At 44.8% G+C, this 20,296-nt stretch overlaps 1 protein-coding gene across 3 annotated transcripts in view; it reads right to left on the minus strand.

Moving 5' to 3' along the window:
• USF3 (upstream transcription factor family member 3) overlaps positions 1-18,571 on the minus strand; it is a 98,809-nt gene extending 80,238 nt beyond the window's left edge. For all 3 annotated transcript variants that reach the window (XM_073310129.2, XM_073310131.2, XM_073310149.1), the window contains exon 1: positions 18,435-18,571. The gene's annotated coding sequence lies outside the window, so the exon portion shown is untranslated. The remainder of the gene's footprint in view (positions 1-18,434) is intronic.
• Positions 18,572-20,296: the final 1,725 nt, after the last annotated feature.

Below are 20,296 nucleotides of genomic sequence, written 5' to 3' on the forward strand. Positions count from 1 at the left end.
TCCTCCACCTTCAACTCCAGCATATGTTAAATGCCTACTCACAATTTTAATTAAAATTATAAAATATTTGAAAATATGTCCTTACATTTTTATTAGAAGTTAGGAAATGTCAGAATTTCTTGTTGGAAAAAAAGAGTTGTTACTTAACACTGAAATAGAACACTTTCAAGTTTACAATAGCAGCAATAACTATAAAAAATAATCACTAGTAGGTAGCAACATTTAGATGGGTAATATGTTAAGCAACCCTCTTGTGAAGCTTCAATCCAGGTTGCTGCATGTGTACAGCAGCTGGCAGGCCTGCACCAAAAGAATGGATATTATTCGGTAATTTGTTTGAATCTTCCTAATAGGATATCCTCCCCTTTTCTTACAAGCTTTGCTCAACTGTGAAATACTGTCCTTGGCTTCTGAGTTTGCACTCACTGAAATAAATGGTGGAGTTGACACCTCAGAGCTATTATTTCAGACTCTACAAACTCAGAGACCTGGTCTACAAAACAGTTTTGTACCAGACACATGTCTGTATTGATTACACACTGGTCACATTTGGAAGGTTCTCTTCCCAACTGCAACAGCTGGACACTTAAGACTGTTTTTCCTTTAAGTTTTGCTGGCATAGTTACATCAGTTAGGAATGTGAAAAAGCCACACTGCTAACAAATAAAGCTATGCCACTAAAACTCCTAGTGTAGAGGTAGTTATTCTGGCAAAAGAGTCCTTTGGAAGTACAGCTTATTTAGTTTAGAGAACTGTCAAATAAAGATATACAGACAAAAGAATTCTTGCTAGTGATAGAATTTAACTTCCAATTTTTAAAGGATGCCTTTTTGCCTCTAACTGCCATTTTTGCTTCACCATTTACCATGTTGACACTTTTTTGGTCTTTTTTTTAAATTTATTTAGGGATTACATTTAGTTTGAGCTTCTATTACGGTATTTTACATAGTCTCCATGCAGCTTGCACACATTTCATCCTTGTGACTATTCCTTTTAATTTCTGTTTAACTTAGCTTCTTTGCAAGAGTTGCCTCTCTTCCCTTGTGGGTTCCAGGACAGGCTGCTCCAAGAAGCAGTCATTTAAGGTGTGTATAAATTTTATTTCTGCATCCATTACTCAAGTGAAGTCACTGAGAATAATTGAATTCACCCATTATTACTGTGTTTTCTGCCTTTGTGAAACACTCAGGAAAATTAGAAAGGACAATTCCCAGCATGTTGATGGTCAGGTAGTTGGTAGCATATTCTTACCGCTATACTCTTATTGTTCAAGCATGGAATTTCTATTGCTAGAGACTATGGTATAGTTTGATTTAAGATTTTTATTTTGACTCTATGCTTTCTTTCACCTATAGTGCCACTCTCCCACTAGCACTTCTACCCAGGACATGAGTAAGGCTACTTCTCTAAACAGCACAGAAGGTTTAATGCTTTACACACACTCCAACCCTCTCTATCTGCTGGAAATAGAGGCATACTCTTGATAGTCCATAGCATGAGACAAGTTATATTCTGTGTGCCAGATATCTGTACTGATGATCAGTTTCTCAGGACCCAATATCAGTTAGCTGTTTAATATTAAAGAAAATCTGCACTAAGATCTTTATACAGTGATTTGCTGCAATCGCTGGCTGGAAACAAAGCAAGAATGGTGTAGGGTATCCATATAAGAGACGAACTAGCCCAGGAGCTAAGTCAAATATCTTATTTTAAATAAGGCGTGCTAATCTTCTCTCTCTCCTGAAATAAGAAGACTGTCTTGCACAATAACTTAGATGCTGGAGTTTTGTGAGGGCTGTAATTGGCCCTTCCACTTGTTTGCTTAAAACCATGTTAAGGTTTTTAAGGGACTGTTGCTGGGCCCTGATAAATGATATGGTCATCCCGATGAGGGTAGACATGTATCCCTTTCACTTGAAAGAAGGAATTATGTGGCATTTGTGAATACCATGTAGAAGTGCAGAGTCCAAAACGGGAGTAACTCTACTCGAAATGCTTCTTGCTGTAGCAGAAGCCAAAGTATCTCTAGTTGACTCTATAGACATATCTTCACTAGATCTCTAGAAGGTTTATTTTCACATTTTGAAGTTTTGGGAAGATAAAATCGTAATGACAGATTTCTGTATTTCCATCTGAATACCAATCTCCATAGGGACTTGAGACCCAAGATCTAAAATAGACTACATGATACAGTTTCTTTTTGTGAATCCATAGAATCTTGTGCCCTGTCCAAAACAGCTGACTCTCCATAGAACTGGTTGCATCACTGCAGCATGTAGAAGATAGACTATTGCACTCTTCATCTTCTGATGCTATTGAAGGGTCTTAGCGATGTGTTGGTTTATTTTAATATACCTTTGGGAAAGGATAAACTTGTACCTGGGATAATGAGTGAGTTCTATGGAACTTTCTTCCCTGATTATCTCAAGCACCCATTTTCCAAAGTGGTTTACTCCCAGATGAGGGCCCATGCTGAAGCATCTCCCACAGAAGGACAGGGAAATCTGTCCAGACTTGGAATGAAAACACATACACCCCTTTTGGGTTGGATGGCTTGCCAGAGAACCCCAGCAAGAGGATATCATTGCTATCTTTCCTGAATGTGTAGTCTCTAGGCTAGAATCTGGAGAAGCCATGGCTTCAAATGAAACACCTGCTTAGATAAGGTAGTTTGAAGATTCTCTCGCTGAAAGGAAGGAGGAAATTCTCACCTTGTCTAAACCCGCAAGCTTCAGCAAGTGGTCTGTGTCTATGCTCTCCAAAGAGCTTACCCTTACAAATTTTTAGTTACCAGTTTAGCCTGCAATTCCAATTTCTTCAAGTGGGACCATAGTTGCCTGAAGGACACATCTTTGTAGTTTTGAAAGTACAGCAAATCAAAGATGAAGCTTCGGTCCTGAAAAAGCTGTAAGAGAACTAATTTTATAGTCCATTTTACGTAGGGTTTTTAGGGCACAATCCCAATGACCTCCCAGTTGAGCACATGCCTTCACAATGGGAAAATGCAGCCAAAACTTTCAAAGTGGAGGCTGCTGTATCCAAGTTTAGCTTAAATGATTATCTTATTCTCCTGCCTGTGGGTCTGGCTAGAATGGTTCCTGATCTGGTAAGACTACGTCCTTTACAAAGGACTTTTAAAATGGGTCGGCAGCTTGGCATTTCGACGGGGTACGATGCGGTTTGTCATTTAGTTGTCAGCACAGTTAAGTCTGGTCGCGAAGAGCTGAAGAAAGCTTTGGAGCAAAAAACTGTGCTACCTGAAAATGGATGCGGCAACCCGTGGAAACAGAAATTTCCTTGCAATCAATGCTCAGTACTACGAAGAAGGAAAAGATAAAGCTGTGGTAAAAACCTTGGACATAAATCAACACTGAAGGGCGTCACAATTCTTTGTACATGAAAAGTCAAGTAAAAGCTATTTTAGAAAAATTTGGGATCAGTGAAATGCAAGTACAGAGCATCTGCGTTGACAACGCAGCAAACATGATGTGTGCTATCAAAAATTTCAGGGAGGACAATGAAACCATTTCTACCTCTGAGAACAGGGATGTGGACAGAACTGAAGCTATTTTGCCTGATGAAGGAACTAAAGGAATGGATGAAATCAAACTCAACATGGATGCTGCTGTGCAATGGGTTAATGACCCTAGCCTCTTACTTCCAGCATGGCTTCATGAGGACGACTCAAAAGTCCAACTGACGAGGTGTGGAATTCACACTCTTCAGTTGGCAATCTGGGATGGACTGAACAAAGAACATGCGAAGAAAAATTACTGGCAAAAATGCGACAAGTCATTCTCAAACTACGAACCCAAAGTATTGGAAGTGTTCTGCTTGATCTACAAGGGGTAACTCAATCATTGGATACTGTGACTCACTGAGGTTCAACATTTGCCATGATTGATCGGCTTCTTGTTTTTCAATCTTACTGTGAACAAGTGGCTGCTGCTAGAACAAGAGAACTCAAGTTAACAAAAGCTGAATGGGATGAAGTGAAGAACTTGCGAGACCTCCTGGCAAAGCCAAACCAAACAACTGTGAATCTTCAAGCTGTCAACGTAACCCCAGGAGTTTTAATGCAGGAATGCTGAAAACTGTCAAAATTCTTGCAAGAAAATGGTGGACAAATTGCAGAAGGAATTCTATCCTCCATGCAGAAACGTGAAGAGAAGCTTTTTGACAATATTCATTTCTTGCTGGAGTTTACATTGACCCATGGGATCGGATTCTTCTTACCTCAAGGGAAATACCAAAGGAAAAGGACAGGCTCCTGGATATTGCTCGACGACTCGAAAAACAAAATCTATTGCTACATTTGAACTCGGCGAAGAAGGTTGAAGAAAACGAAACACAACAAAAGGAGTCATCAACAATCGAATTTGCGGTTTCGGAAAGTTCACATCCTTCAGTAATAGCAGGCTGTTCTCAAACTTCCGTCTCCACTCTGAACTTGTTCGAGCATCCATCCCTGAGATGTCTTCAACCAACACAGGGAAATGGAGATAATTCCAGCACCAATTCTTCAGAATATGACGCCTTCGAAAAGGAACTGGATAAACAAGAAAGACGCCAGCGAGTTTCTGTGATTCATAATTGTAATGAAGCTTTACTCAAGAGAAACTTTCAGGAATATTGTGAGGTGATGGAGTCTATTGGAAAGCTAAAAGTTAAGTCTGTTTTTGAGGCCATTCACAGCTACCCACACTGCATTCAGGCTGCCTGTAGAATTGCTTCAAGCATGCCAACAACTCAAGCTAGTGTAGAGCGACTGTTTTCGGCTTTAAAGTTAATTTTAAATGATTTGCGGCAGGCTACGAAAGATGACTTGATTGCTACAATAATTTTTTACAGAATGAATTATGAATGATTCTAGTTTGTATCATTGTTGATGACATTTAAATTGTTTTAAAAGTCTGAATAAAAATAATGTTTTTTCAAAGTTACAGTATGCACTTTTTTATTTAGTTAAAAATTAATTTGAGTCGGAGTGCAGAGTCGGAGCGGAGCTGGAGCAGATACAACTGGTGCCAGACCAGAGCTAGAGCGGAGCAATTCAAAAATTTGACTGGTCCAAATCCCTGGACCAAGCAACCAATTACTAACTGGCTCCTGTCTGTGGGTGAAGGAAGATTTTATATATCCTACATAGAAAGCATTAAGAATGTCCAAGTTGCAAAATGAAGCCATCAAACTAGTAAATACTAGTAAAGGTTGTATGTGCGCCATACTGTACATCAACATGATAACAGTAACTCACAGATTAAGACCAGAAGTGACCATCATCTAGTCTGACCTCCTGCACATTACTCCTGGGGGAATTTTGCGCCATTGCACATGCGCAGAATTCATGTCCCCCAGAGATTTCTTTGCTTCCCCGCAGAAGAATGCTTCCCTGTCAGAAAGCCAAAGGTAAACTGCAAGAGCACTCATGCACCACTCCCTAGCAGGTACATTGTTTCAGGCACCCAGAGCAGCCGGCAGAGAGGTAAATCACTGCAGGGCTGGGGACACTCAGGCACTGGCTCCTACCCTGAGCCAAGATCAGCAAGTCCAAGCTTGGCTGGAGGCAGGAGAGGACGGGTCTTCCCCTTCCCCTGCAAGAAATGGCTGGAGCTGTGTCAGATCCACCTCCGGAAACCTCCCCCAGCTGCAGGAAGCTAAGCATCCTCCCCTGCTTCCTACCGACATCACTCCTCAGCTGCGGGGGGGAGGGATCCCTGTACAGGGATCTGCTCCCCTATCGGTGTAACCCCCATGCATCTGGACTTCCCATACCTAGACACCTACACCAAGCCTTACCCCATACACCCAGAACCCACCTAGCCCTCCATACCCAAACCCTAACCCATTGAACCTCAACCCCTGCATCTGGATACCCCCTGCCTCCGGACTCCCACCCCTGCACCCAGACCACCCCGCACTGAGTTCTCTGCACTCAAGCCCCCACCCTGATGATCCCCACCCCCTTGCACCACCCTGAGCCCCCATATCGAGACCCACACAGCAATGACCCTCAACTAGCTGCACCCAGACCCCCACCTCACCAAGCCCTGCTCCCCCAGCACCTAGACCCCCCTGCTGAAACCCCCCCCCACACACACACCCAGACCCCTTTGCTGAGCCCCAACCACTTTCACCTGGAAGCCCTGCAGAGTCCCAATGCCCCCTGCACCTGAAACCCCATGCCCAACGAGCCTTTGTGCATTCAGATCCCCCCCACACCTAGACCCCCCCCCACTGAGCTGCCTGCACCCAGATTGTCCCACATAGAATCCTTTCACTCCACGCCTAGATCCCCCCCCACTGAGCCAAGACACTTGGATCCTGCCTGGTTGAGCCTGCCTGCCCCACACCTGGTGCACCTGGCATAGAGGGGCAGGACCCCAGGGTGTTTCTGGGGCAGGCCCAGGCCTTATGCTGTGTCAGGTGCAACCTCACCACTGAGTCTGTGTCCCAGGGGTGGGGACGTTGCAGGGTGATGTCCCACCTTTGTACAGCCAGTGGCCTGTGCTCCCCACTGCCATGTTGGAGCCTTTGCATTTATTTTTTGGCAAATAAAACCTGCAGAATTTTAAAATATTGTGCACAGAATTTCTTTGCAAGGTACAATGTTTTGGTGCAGAATGCCCTTAGGAGTAGCACATTGAAGGCCACAGAACTTCAACCACCCACTGCTGTTGTAGGCCCATAACCTTGGGCTGAGTTACTGGAGTCCTCAAAGCTTGAGTTAAAAAACTTCAAGTTACTGAAAATCCACTATTTATTCTAGTTCAAACCAGCAAGTGATCTGTGACTCATGCTGCAGAGGAAGACAAACCCTCTTACCCCCGCGGGGTCTCCGCCAATCTGACCTGGGGAAAAATTCCTTCCCAACCCCAAATACTGTGATCAGTTAGATCCTGAGCATATGGGTGAGACCCACCAGTCAGACACCTGGGAAAGAATTCTCTGTAGTAACTTAGAGCCTTACCCATCTAGTGCCCCATATCCAGTCATTGGTGATATATGCTAACAGCAGTCATGGATAGGCCATATGTCATTGTAAGCAACCTCATACCATCCATAAACTTATGACGGTCAATCTTAAAGTTTTTTTGCCCCCAGTACTCCCCTTGGAAGGCTGTTCCAGAACTTCACTTCTCTAATGGTTAGAAACCTTTGTCTAATTACAAGCCTAAACTTACTGATGGCCAGTTTATATCCCATTTGTTCTTGTGCCAATATTGGCCCTTAAACACCAGGGAGGTAAAGAGAGGAGTTATTTATTCCTCTGCTATAATGGCTGCTCGCTATAAAATCTCCCCAAGCCTTCATTTTGTTAAGCTAAATAAGCCAAGGTCCTTAAATCTCCTCTCGTAAGATAGGTTCTCCATTCCTCTGATCATCCTAGTAGCCCTTCTATGCACTTGTTCCAGTTCGAATTAATCTTTCTTAAACATGGAAGACCAGAATTGCATCCCGTATTCCAGATGAGGGCTCACCAGTGCCTTGTATAAAGGAAATAACACTTCCCTATCTCTATTGCAAATACTTCACTGATGCATCCTAGGACTCCATTAGCTTTTTTACAGCTGTACCACATTGGCAGCTCAGTCATCCTGGTGATCAATCAAATAGACCCAGGTCTTTCTCCTCCTCTGTCACTTCCAAATGGTACATCCCCAGCTAATAGCAAAAATTCTTCTTGTTAGTCCCTAAGTGCATGACCTTGAACTTGACACTATTAAATTTCATCCCATTTCTATTACTCGTTTTCAGGGTGATCCAAATCTTCTTGCATGTTATTCAGGTCCTCCTCTGTATTGGCAATCCTTCCCAACTTTGCATTATCTGCAAATTTTATTAGCACAATCCCACTTTGTGTGTCAAGGTCATTAAAAAAAAAAAATTAATGAAGATTGGTCCCAAGACTGATCCTTGAGTAATTCCATCAGTAACCTCCTTTCAGCCTAAAGGTTTATCTTTCAGCATGCCCATTGTAGTCCCCCCTGTAACTACCTCCTTACCTATCTTTTAATTCTAATACAGTTTGAACCTCTCAGTCTGGCACCCTCAGGACCTGACTGGTGCTGAACCAGAGAATATGCCAATCACGGGAGGTCAATGCAGAGTGCCAGCGGGTCTCCATAGGCGCAGGAAGTAGAGGTGCAGCATGCCCAGGCTTTGTGCCCAGCATACCCTCCTCCCAGATGTGATTATTTCTACTTCCATATATTTGTTCCCATTAGCCACCCTGTCACTGCTCCCAAGCTCCTCATTGCCTCTATTTTTAATAAGGCTAAAGTAGTCATTTAGTTGGATCATACCTAGATTACCTCTAATCTCCACCACGTCCTCAGTATTTAGCAATCCCACTTCTTTCCTTGTTGTTGTTGTTTTTTAAATTATTTATATGGCTAAAGATCCTCTTACTAGTGATTTACTATGTTGTCTCATGTCTATGTTGTCTCATTCATAGCACAGGCTGATACAAGTAGAAAGCCCATTAGAAAGTCTGTTGAAATAGCCTGACTTTTCAACCTGTTCCCATAATCTATGAACGATCTGGGGAACGCTCTAGGGCTGCATCTATACTACACACCACTGGTGGCAGTCTGTAGCATGTGTGTAGCTACAGTGAAAGGCTCCTCCCTGCTGTCTCCCCCATGCCAGAATCTTTTCCTGTGGCAGGAAAAGGCTCCAGATGTGGGCAGGCAGAGGAACATGACACTGCTAAAAACAGCAGTGTAAACAGGGGAGGAATGACTTGGGTGAGTAGAGAGCCAGGTACACACTGTGACAAAGTTCCTCCTCTGCCTTGGTGGGTCCTGTGCTTATTGGAGGATTTGTTCGCCTCAGAGATTCACGGCAGCCCTCAGTTTGGCCACTTTTATTAGTGGCTCAAACCTGCCATTTACTCAGCTAACCTCATCACTGGCCAGCATGGGGAAAAGGAAGAACAATTCCCGCAGTCTCTCCTGGTCCACCTAGTGGGTCGGGGAACAGGCCAGAGACCTTCCCCTCTGGTAGGACCACAGTCCAGGTCAACTCCTCCTGTATCCAATAGGGAGTTGGGGGGGATGTGGGGAACCCAGCCCGCCCTCTACTCTAGGTTCCAGCCTACAGCCATGTGGATCACAGCTATCCACAGTATTTCATGTAACACCTGTGTTATTGTTACAACTCCCTGGGCTACTTCCCCATGGCCTCCTCCCAACACCTTCTGAATCCTCACCACAGGACCTTCCTCCTGATGCTAGATAGCATTTGTACTCCTCAGTCCCCCAGCAGCACGCGCTCTCACTCTCAGCTCCTTGCGCACCCCCACACTGACTGAAGTGAGGTCCTTTTTAAACCAGGTGCCCTGATTAGCCTGCCTGTCTTAACTGATTCTAGCAGCTTCTTAATTGGTCCAGGTGTCCTAATTAGCCTGTCTGCCTTAATTGGTTCCAGCAATTACCTGATTGTTCTGGAACTACCCGTTACCTTACCCAGGGAAAGGGGACCTGCTTAACCTGGGGCTAATATATCTGCCTTCTATCACTCTCCTGTAGCCATCTGGCCTGACCCTGTCACAATACCCACACCCTTCAGACATGTCTCTACTCAGCTAAGCCATGTCTCACTGACTACACTGTAATTTATACCTGTATTAGGTGGACTGTATATGTACATACACTACACACTGCCAAAAGAAGGATGCAGTGTAGAAGCACCCTAGGAGTCTTAGTTCTATCAATGTAGAAAGAGGGCACCATAAGAATATCTAAAGCGTACAGCTTAACCTCACTTTTTTTTGAATGTGGTTTTGGGAAAAATACAAGTAGGTGCATACAAGTGCTTAGATGGAAGTGACAGTAGCTTCAGCACATATTTAGGGTGAGGTCTCACTTGTCTTTCACCTTGTCTTTATGAAAGATTGTAATTAGGGGGTCTCCCATTAATTCTCGTATTTCCCCTACCTGAGACTCTATACTGATGGAAAGACAGAACAGAAAATGTTTATATAATGGCTTGAAAGGTGGACCAATTAACCCAACCAGTACAAGATTTAGAATTTAGATTCTAGCAAGGACGTGGTTCTCTGACTAGGGGATATACCCTCACAAGGCCTTTTACAAACCAAGCCACTGTAGGGTGTGAAAAAGTGGAAAACTCCTGAACTGAAGGGTGAAAAGCAAAACTGACTGATAAGGTTAGTCAGAGTGCTCACTGAGAATCCGGAATTCTTTAATGATAGAAGGTACATCTATATGACTGGTACCTGAGATAGAGACTGAAATGACTGGTTTTGAGCAAAGATAATGCATCATTTCCATTTGGCAAAATACACCTCATAGAGTTCTTTCTATTGTGGATGAGAATGTTGTGTGCCTCAGCTGAACAGATTGCCTCAACTGATGTTAGCCAGCCATGCTGTGTGGTGTAAGAAGTGTGGATCCAGATGGAGGACTTGACAGTCTGAGATATTACACTTGGCTGGAGAGGCAATTTTTGTTTTTTTTTGAGGCTGGATTCTTTAGGCCCAAGAATCATAACTACTTCAGCCACACTGGAACTACTATGAACATTTTGCCTGAATTTTCTGAGAATCATTGTGATTAATGGAATTGGAGAGTAAGTGTATATCAGATCCAGAGATCATATATTTGGGCTAGGGATCCCCAACTCCATCCTCCTCCAGACCGGTCTGGACCGAGCTTAGGTCACTGTGATGTGCGTTGCTCGGAGGGTCTTTTTCACACCGCTGTGTGATGTAAGTTAGATTAACTTAGGCAATACTGTAGACATGCCCTCAAAAAGCAAAAGAAAAGGCAATACGTGAGGGAGGAGGGACTTGTCTCTAAAGGCTGGGAGGAGGATTTCTTTTGTTTTGGAACTTTATTAATAAAACTAGACCCCCCCCCTTCAAGAAGAGCTGTTACTGGACTGGTGAAAGGCTGTTTTGAGCTTACTGAAGCACCATGAGGGGAAACTGTGGAAGGGCACCACAGACCCACTTCTGGCCTCAAGGAGATGCACAGAAGGTAGCGGACTCTGTTACAAGGACATTGAAAAATTGGAGTGGGCAAAGAAAAGAGCCACAAAAATTATTTGAGGGCTAGAGAAATGCCTTACAGTGAAAAAGTTAGAGTTCAGTCTGTTTAGCTTATCAAAAAGAAGACTAAGACATACCTTGATTATGATGTATAAGCATCTTCACATGGACAAAATACCAGGTTCTTAGGGGCTATTTAATGTAGCAAAGGAAAGCAGAACAAGAAACAATGGCTGGAAACTGAAGACAGATAAATTCAAAGTAGAAATTAGGCGCACATTTTTAATAATGAAGATTATGATCAATTGAAACAGATTATCAAGGGAAATGGTGGATTCTCCAGCTTTTGCTGTCTTCAACTCAAGAGTGGATACCATTGTAGAAGATATTTTAGTCAAAATAAAAGTTGCTAATGGGTTTAATAGAAGGATGAAATTCTCTAGTGATATACAGGTCAGACTAGATCATCTACTGATCCCCTCAGACTTGAAAATTTCTGAATCCTGCAACTGGCTCTTCTGTGCCCATAATTTTAATCAAACTTTCTCCCCCATATGGATGTTTGGTGAACATCTCCTTATGGAAGGCACAGAGGACCGAATTAGGCAGAAATTCTGTGCAAAAATTCACAAAGAAACTTCCCTTCTGTGCAAAACAGGGTCTTATACAAATACTTAGGAATGCTTAAACATAGGTGTTGTCAGTGGCCAGCATTAACAGCAGCAACAAATGCTCAATTTCACTTATTTTACAATGTCAGTGTCAAAGGGAACAGGTGCAATGGATTAAGTCAATTGAATACACATTTTATTAACGGTGAGCCATGCATTTCAACTCGTTTCAGAGTAACAGCCGTGTTAGTCTGTATTCGCAAAAAGAAAAGGAGTACTTGTGGCACCTTAGAGACTAACCAATTTATTTGAGCATGAGCTTTCGTGAGTTAAGTCTGATCACAGAAAGATTAAAAATTTGACCCTCTGCTATCTATTTTCATCAGATATTTTTGTGCATGATAGCAAATGCACTGGAAGAAAACAAGACACACTTCGGCAAATGCATCTCACAGTAGTAACCTATGTTTTTTCAGGTATCATTTGCTGACTATTCAGACAAAAAGGAAATATGCCAACTCCCAGAAAAATCCTTTATCTGCCCTCTCTGTAGAGCTTGTACATAGCATTAATATTAGGACTGTCAAGCAATTAAAAAAATTAATTGTGATTAATCACACAGTTGAACAATAATAGAATACCATTTATTTAAATATTTTTGGATGTTTTCTACATTTTCAAATATATTGATTTCAATTACAAACCAGAACAAAAATAAATATAAAGTGAGCACTGTACACTTTTTTAATTACAACTATTTGCACTGTAAAAAAACCAAAAGAAATAGTATTTTTCAATTCCCCTAATACAAGTACTGTAGTGCAATCTCTATCATGAAAGTTGAACTTACAAATGTAGAATTATGTAAAAAAAAAATGCATTCAAAAAACAAAACAATTTAAAACCTTAGAGCCTACAAGTCCACTCAGTCCTACTTCTTGTTCATTCAATCACTCAAACAAACAAGTTTGTTTACATTTGCAGGACATAATGCTACCCGCTTCTTGTTTACAACGTCACCTGAAAGTGAGAACAGGCATATTCTCATGACAGTGTTGTAGCTGGCGTCGCCAGATATTTACAGGTCAGACATGCTAAAGATTCATATGTCTCTTCATGCTTCAACCACCTTTCCAGGGGACATGCATCCATGCTAATGAGGGGTTCTGCTCAATAACAATCCCAAGTAGTGCGGACCAACACATGTTCATTTTCATCCTCTAAGTCAGATGCCACCAGCAGGTTGATTTTCTTTTTTGGTGGTTTGGGTTTTGTAGTTTCCGCATCTGAAAATTGCTCTCTTAAGACTTCTGAAAGCATGCTCCACACCCCATCCCTCTCAGATTTTGGAAGGCACTTCAGATTCTTAAACCTTGCGTCGAGTGCCATAGCTATCTTTAGAAATCTCACATTGGTACCTTCTTTGTGTTTTGTCAAATCTGCAGTGAAAGTGTTCTTATAAAATAAACAACATGGGCAGGGTCATCATCCAAGACTGCTATAACATAAAATATATGGCAGAATGTGGGTGAAACAGAGCAGGGACATACAATTGTCCCCCAAGGAGTTCAGTCAGTCAAATTTAATTAACGCTTTTTTTTTTTTTTTAAAGCCTCATCAGAATGGAAGCATGTCCTGTGGAATGGCAGCCAAAGCATGAAGAGGCATACGAATGTTTAACATATCTGGCACGTAAACACCTTGCAATGCCAGCTACAAAAGTGCCAAGCAAATGCTTGTTCTCACTTTCTGGTGACATTGTTAATAAGAAGTGGTCAGCATTATCTCCTGTAAATATAAACAAACTTGTTTATCTTAGCGATTGGCTGAATGAGAAGTAGGACTGAGTGGACCTGTAAGCTCTAAAGTTTTACATTGTTTTGGTTGAGTGTAGATATGTAACACACACAAAAAAATATATCTACATTTGTAAGTTTCACTTTCACGACAAAGAGATTGCACTACAGTACTTGTATGAGGTGAATTGAAAACTACTATTTCTTTTGTTTATCATTTTTACAGTGCAAATATTTGTAATCAAAAATATACACATTGATTTCAATGACAATACAATATATATGAAAAAATGTAGAAAACATTCAAAATATTAAATAAATTTCAATTGGTATTCTATTGTTTAACTGTGCAAATAAAACTGTGATTAATCACGATTTTTTAAGTTAATCGTGTGAGTTAACTGCGATTAATCGTCATCCCTAATTAATATTTAAAATGTTTCAAACATTGATTAGTTCATTAGATGTCGTTATCAAAATTACCTGTATAACAGAGTTTGTTAAATCAAAAGGTATTGTGATTATAGAATCATAGAAGATTAGGGTTGGAAGAGACCTCAGGAGGTCACTTAGTTCAACCCCCTGCTCAAAGCAGGACCAACCCCAACTAAATCATCCCAGCCAATGCTTTGTCAAGCAGTGCATTAAAAACCTCTAAGGATGGAGAGTCCACCATCTCCCTAGGTAACCTATTCCAGTGCTTCACCACCCTCCTAGTGAAACAGTGTTTCCTAATAGCCAACCTAGACCTCCTCCACTGCAACTTGAGACCATTGCTCCTTGTTCTGTCATCTGCCACCACTGAGAATGGCCTAGCTTCATCCTCTTTGGAACCCCCCTTCAGGCAGTTGAAGGCTGCTATTAAATCCCCCCTCACTCTTCTCTTCTGCAGACTAAATAACCCCAGTTCCCTCAGCCTCTCCTCATAAGTCATGTGCCCAGCCCTCTAATAATTTTTGTTGCCCTCCGCTGGACTCTCTCCAATTTGTCCACATCCTTTCTGTAGTTGGGGCCCAAAACTGGATGCAATACACCAGATGTGGCCTCACCGGTGCCCAATAGAGGGGAATAATGACGTCCCTCGATCTGCTGGCAATGCTCCTACTAATGCAGCCCAATATGCCGTTAGCCTTCTTGGCAACAAGGGCACACTGTTGACCCATATCCAGCTTCTCATCCACTGTAATCCCCAGGTCATTTGCCAGTAGCAGTGCATGGGATTCTTCCGTCCTAAGTGCATGACTCTGCACTTGTCCTTGTTGAACCTCATCAGATTTCTTTTGGCTCAATCCTCCAATATGTCTAGGTCACTCTGGACCCTATCCCTAACCCTTCAGCATATCTACTTCTCCCCCAAGATTAGCAACATCCACGAACTTGCTGAGGGTGCAATCCATCCCATCATCCAGATCATTAATGAAGATGTTGAACAAAACCAGGCCCACGTCCGACCCCTGAGGCACTCTGATTGATTACCAGCTGTCAACTAGACATCGAGCTGTTGATCACTACCCATTGAGCCCAACGATCTAGCCAGCTTTCTATACACCTTATAGTCCATTCATCCAATCCATACTTCTTTAACTTGCTGGCAAGAATACTGTGTAAGATGGTATCAAAACCTTTGCTAAAGTCAAGTTATATCACGTCCACAGCTTCCCCCATATCCACAGAGCCAGTTTTCTCATCATAGAAGGCAATCAGGTTGGTCAGGCATGACTTGCTCTTGGTGAATCCATGTTGACTGTTCCTGATCACCTTCCTCTCCTCCAAGTGCTTCAAAATGGACTCCTTGGGGACCTGCTCCATGATTTTTCCCAGGACCGAGGTGAGGCTGACCGGTCTGTAGTTCCCTGGATTCTCCTTCCCTTTTTAAAAGATGGGCACTATATTTGCCTTTTTCCATTTGTCCGGGACCTCCCCCGACTGCCACAAGTTTTCAAAGATAATGGCAAAGGGCTCTGCAATCACATCAGCCAATTCCCTCAGATGCATTGCATCCAGCCCCAGGGACTTGTGCATGTCCAGCTTTTCTAAATAGTCCTTTATCTGTTCTTTCACCACTGAGGGCTGCTCACCTCCTCCCCATACTGTGCTGCCCAGTGCAGCAGTCTGGGAGCTGACCTTGTCTGTGAAAACCGAGGCAAAACAGCATTGAGTACTTCAGCTTTTTCCACATCATCTGTCACTAGGTTGCCTCCCTCTTTCAGTAAGGGTCCCACAATTTCCCTGGCCTTTTTCCTTGTTGCTAACATACCTGTAGCAACCCTTCTTGTTACTCTTCACATCGCTTGCTAGCTGCAACTCCAGTTGTGCTTTGGCCTTCCTGATTACACCCCTGCATGCTCGAGCGATATCTTTATACTCCTCCCTAGTCATCTGTCCAAGTTTCCACTTCCTGTAAGCTTCCTTTTTGTGTTTAAGCTCACCAAAGGTTTCTTTGTTAAACCAAGCTGGTTGCCTGCCATATTTGCTATTCTTTCTGCTCATAGGGATGGTTTGTTCCTGCACCCTCAATAAGGTTTCTTTAAAATACAGCCAGCTCTCCTGGACTCCTTTTCCCCACATATTAGCCTCCCAGGGGATCTTGCCCATCAGTTCTCTGAGAGAGTCAGACGCCTGGTTGTCAAAGTCTGCTTTTCTGAAGTCCAGGGTCCGTATTCTGCTGCTCTCCTTTCTTCAGGATCCTGATCTCGACCATCTCATGGTCATGTCTGCCCAGGTTGCCACCCACCTCTACTTCCCCTACCAATTCTTCCCTGTTTGTGAGCAGCAGATCAAGAGGAGCATGGCCCCTAGTTGGTTCCTCCAGCACTTGCACCAGGAAGTTGTCCCCAACACTCTCCAAAAACTTCCTGGGTTGTCTGTGCACTGCTGTATTGTTCTCCCAGCAGATGTCAGAGTGATTAAAGTCCCCCATGAGAACCAGGGCCTGTGATCTGGAGAATTAGTTAGTTGTCTGAAGAAAGCCTTGTCTACCTCATCCTCCTTGTCTGGTGGTCTCTAGCAGACGCCCACCACGACATCACCCTTGTTGCTCTCTCCTCTAAACTTAACCCAAAGACGCTTAACAGGCTTTTCTCCAGTTTCATACTGGAGCTCTGGGCAATAATACTGCTCTCTTACATACAGTACAACTCCTCCACCTTTTCTCCCTGACCTGTCCTTCCTGAACAGTTTATTCCCATCCATGACAGTGCTCCAGTCATGTGAGTTACCCCACCAAGTCTCTGTTATTCCAATCACATCATAGCTCCTTGACTGTGCTAGGACTTCCAATTCTTCCTGCTTGTTTCCCAGGCTTCTTGCGTTTGTGTACAGGCACCTAAGATAACTAGCTGATTGCCCTGCTTTCTCAGTCTGAACCAGGAGGCCTCCCCTGTTGCACCCTCCTTGTGTTTCCTCCCATTATCCCACTTCTCCGCTTACCTCAGGGCTTAGGTCTGCACCCCCCAGCGAACCTAGTTTAAAGCCTAAAGTTTATAGGTATGAAGTTGTTGGGATAACATGAAACATTGGGAACCATTTTGCATGTTTCCATAAACTTCATAATGGAACAGCAGTTGCAGTGACATGTCACTTAGGATGACCCAGTAATTTTGTCATATAGCCAATCAAAAGCCAACTCCTTATTCAACCCCTATCATAGAAGTGGGATGGAGTCATGACAAGTGGCAGGATATTGCTCACAAACAAGGTTTCAGTCTGGGGAGTGGCATGTCCCTCTCCTTCAGACCACTAAGTTGCAGGGATGTCTCTTTTGGGGTGTTGTCACCTACAGCTAGTCAAACCTCAGCTCCTTAATTATATATTAAATAATCAGATAAGTAATTGGTAATTTAACTATTTATCATGTTCACTCACTTTAACTTGATGAACATTCTAAAAATTTAGTTGATATATTTTTAAATAATGTTGGTCTTTGAATAAGGAACTAGAAACCACAAGTAAAGAGCTAGTCCCATGATTAAGGAATCAACTTCAGCCTCACCTAGTATGGATGCAACTACAGCAGTATAAAGGTAATTATAATGCTATAGCTTATTCCAATAGAAAAAGCAGAATATGCTATACTGAATGCATCCGATAAAGTGAGCTGTAGCTCACGAAAGCTTACGCTCAAATAAATTTGTTAGTCTCTAAGGTGCCACAAGTACTCCTTTTCTTTTTGCGAATACAGACTAACACGGCTGCTACTCTGAAACCTGATATAACGGTATATGTATTCCTGAAAAGTGCATCCACACAGGAGCTGTACTCGTGTAACTATTTTGATTAAAACCCCCACACCAGCAATAGTCAATTATTTTTGTCAAGTTCCAAATTTCTTGATCAAGGTATAGTCAAGGTCCAGACTCTGGAGAAAATACAACAACAACGATAATAAGTAAATTAAAAGATTTCGGAGTCCATTCAAAAGCCTCTGGAAGTCTGGATTTGGCCCATGGTCCATCTACTAACTACCTCTCCCCTGCCCCACACCCATGGGCAAAACAGTTATACCCATATACACAACTACTGCTCTCCTGGGTCTGTCCCAACAGGGCATCCCAGCTCAAGATTAAGGCCTGTGGACTCACCAAGCACAGGCACCTTTGAACTGCGCTGACCTGTACCACGGCTACAGCAGGCGCCCTTCCCTTGGGGCGGGTTTGCCAGGCTGCACAGACAGACAAAGCCACAGGCGCGCACGGGGGCTTCACCGCAAGGATCAGAGCGCCCGGGGGTCCCCGCGTTGGGGCCGGCGCCCCGGGCAAAGCCGGATGCTTCCCGCCCCCGGCCTCTCCAAGGAGTCCTCCCGTTTGACATCCCGGGCGTCGCTCGGGTCCCCTCCATCGGCACCAGCGCCCCCCCCTCGCCCGCAGCGCCCTCAGCCGCCGGCCCGAAGAGCCCCGCTCCGCTAACGGCTGCGGGACGGGACGAGGCTGCGCCGGCCCCCGCCCAGCAGCCCCCGCTGCTGCGTCGCCCCCCCCGTTGCGGCTCCGCCCGGAGGCAGCGAGCGGCACTCACCGGCGGGCAGGGCAGACGCGGCAGCCCCACCGCGGGGACCATCCTCCGGACGGGCGCCCCGCGTCCCCCACAGGCTCCACTCCGATCCCCTCAGCGCCCCTCACTCGCACCCTAACCTGCTAGACGCACACGCGGCCCGCAGCAGCCAATCAACGGCCACATGCTGCGTTGCCTGCACCAATCCGCAAGCCAGCCGCGGGGGAAGACCTGCGCCGTACCCATCGCTGCCCTGGACTGACCAATCAGATACAGAGAGGGTGGAAAAGCGTAAAAGCAGCCAATAATTTAGGTTGCACGAAACAGGAACTGCTGGTGATTGGCAACCCGCGGAGCAAGTGAGCAAAAGGACTAGGAAGCAGAGGGCGGGAATATGCCTTAAAGGAGAGGTGGGGGAGCGCGCGCGGAGAGGCTGGCCGGGAGTCACTAAAGGGGGATAGGTCCTTGGCGGGTCGGGCGGCGGTTGCGGCCGCCGGGGAGTCTCTGAGCTGGCCCGGGGCCGACCTGGCCGAGCCGGAGGGGTCGCGGCCGGACTGTCAGATGCTGGGGCCGGCTCTTGGCGGGTCGCTCCCCTCGCACCGGCCCCTCCTGCAGGAGCCCTCAGCCCCGCCCCAGTGCTCCCAAGCCCCGCCCTCGCCGGCTCGCCACGCCCGGGGAGGGGCGGGCAGAGCGGAGCCACGTGCCCGGGTTGTGTAGGGCTGAGGGGAGCGGGGCTCCCTGCCCCAGCGCTGATTGGCTGCTCTTCCTGAGGAGGCGGGCAGCTGGGGCAGGCAGCCAATGGGAGGGTCCATAGAAGGGTTCCGGTTCCCTCCAGCTCTTGTCGTCAAGCGGGGGTCCAGGTATCGGGGGGGGGGGGACGACACAGAGGTTTTCTGGGGGCTGCAGACCCTCCTCTAGAGCTTTGCCTAGTTTTACAACAGGCTACGTAAAAGCACTAGCGAAGTCCTTGGGAAAGAAAATTTCATGCTGTGACTTGTTTATAATAGTATACCCTGAAGTGTAAGTACCATACTTCTATTCCAATTGATTTATGACTATATGGTGAAGACGAGCCATTTTTCAGTAACAGTACGCAGTGACGCTTTTGTATTTTGATGTCTGATTTTGAGTTGATACTTGGGGTACACAAGACAAAGCAGACGCCTGAAAGGGGTACAGGTAGTCTGGAAAGGTTGAGAGCCATTGCCCTCAAGGGCTAGAGCTTGTATCCCCAGGCAGAGCCCTGGCCCCTGGGAACCTAGTGCCAGAGCTGATAATACTAAGCTGGGGTGAAGGTGGGCCGCTGCCATCCTGTTGCTCAATCCCTGGGGAAGGGGGAGATTTTTATACACCTGAAGGCTCATATGAACTTCCTGCACTGGACTTCTCCAGAAGCCTCAGTTGCCACATTGAGATCCCAGCCCACCACAGTGGGATCTGAATCCCATGCCAGCATTGTTTCCAGGGCCCGCGTGAACTGCATGCCAATAGGAACTGTGTGATTGCCAGTGCCCTGCATGCAAGTTTACAGTTGGTTGTAATGTGCCTTTTTAATTTTTTTCCCCTTCTTTACAAATTTTTTTTGCATTTTCTTTTTTTCCCCATTCCTCACAACCCTCCAGTACACTTTTGCAGCCCCTTTGGAGGTCACATCCCACAGTTTGGGAAATGCTTGTTTAAGGCCTTCCCTACCAGCCTATCCCCAGCAGACCACTACCTGGGTTCTGTGCCTGGTTCACTCTCCATAAGGACCCACCACTGGGTTCTTCATACCCTCAGACCCTAGACAGTTCCCACAGCTACTTCTTGTTCTTCCATCATGGAGAGAGACACACAAGGTCTCACTTCATTTCTGCACTCCCCTACTGAAAGAAAGGCAGTCTCTT

Source organism: Lepidochelys kempii, chromosome 1, assembly GCF_965140285.1.
Source record: "Lepidochelys kempii isolate rLepKem1 chromosome 1, rLepKem1.hap1, whole genome shotgun sequence".
Lineage (NCBI taxonomy): Eukaryota > Metazoa > Chordata > Testudines > Cheloniidae > Lepidochelys > Lepidochelys kempii.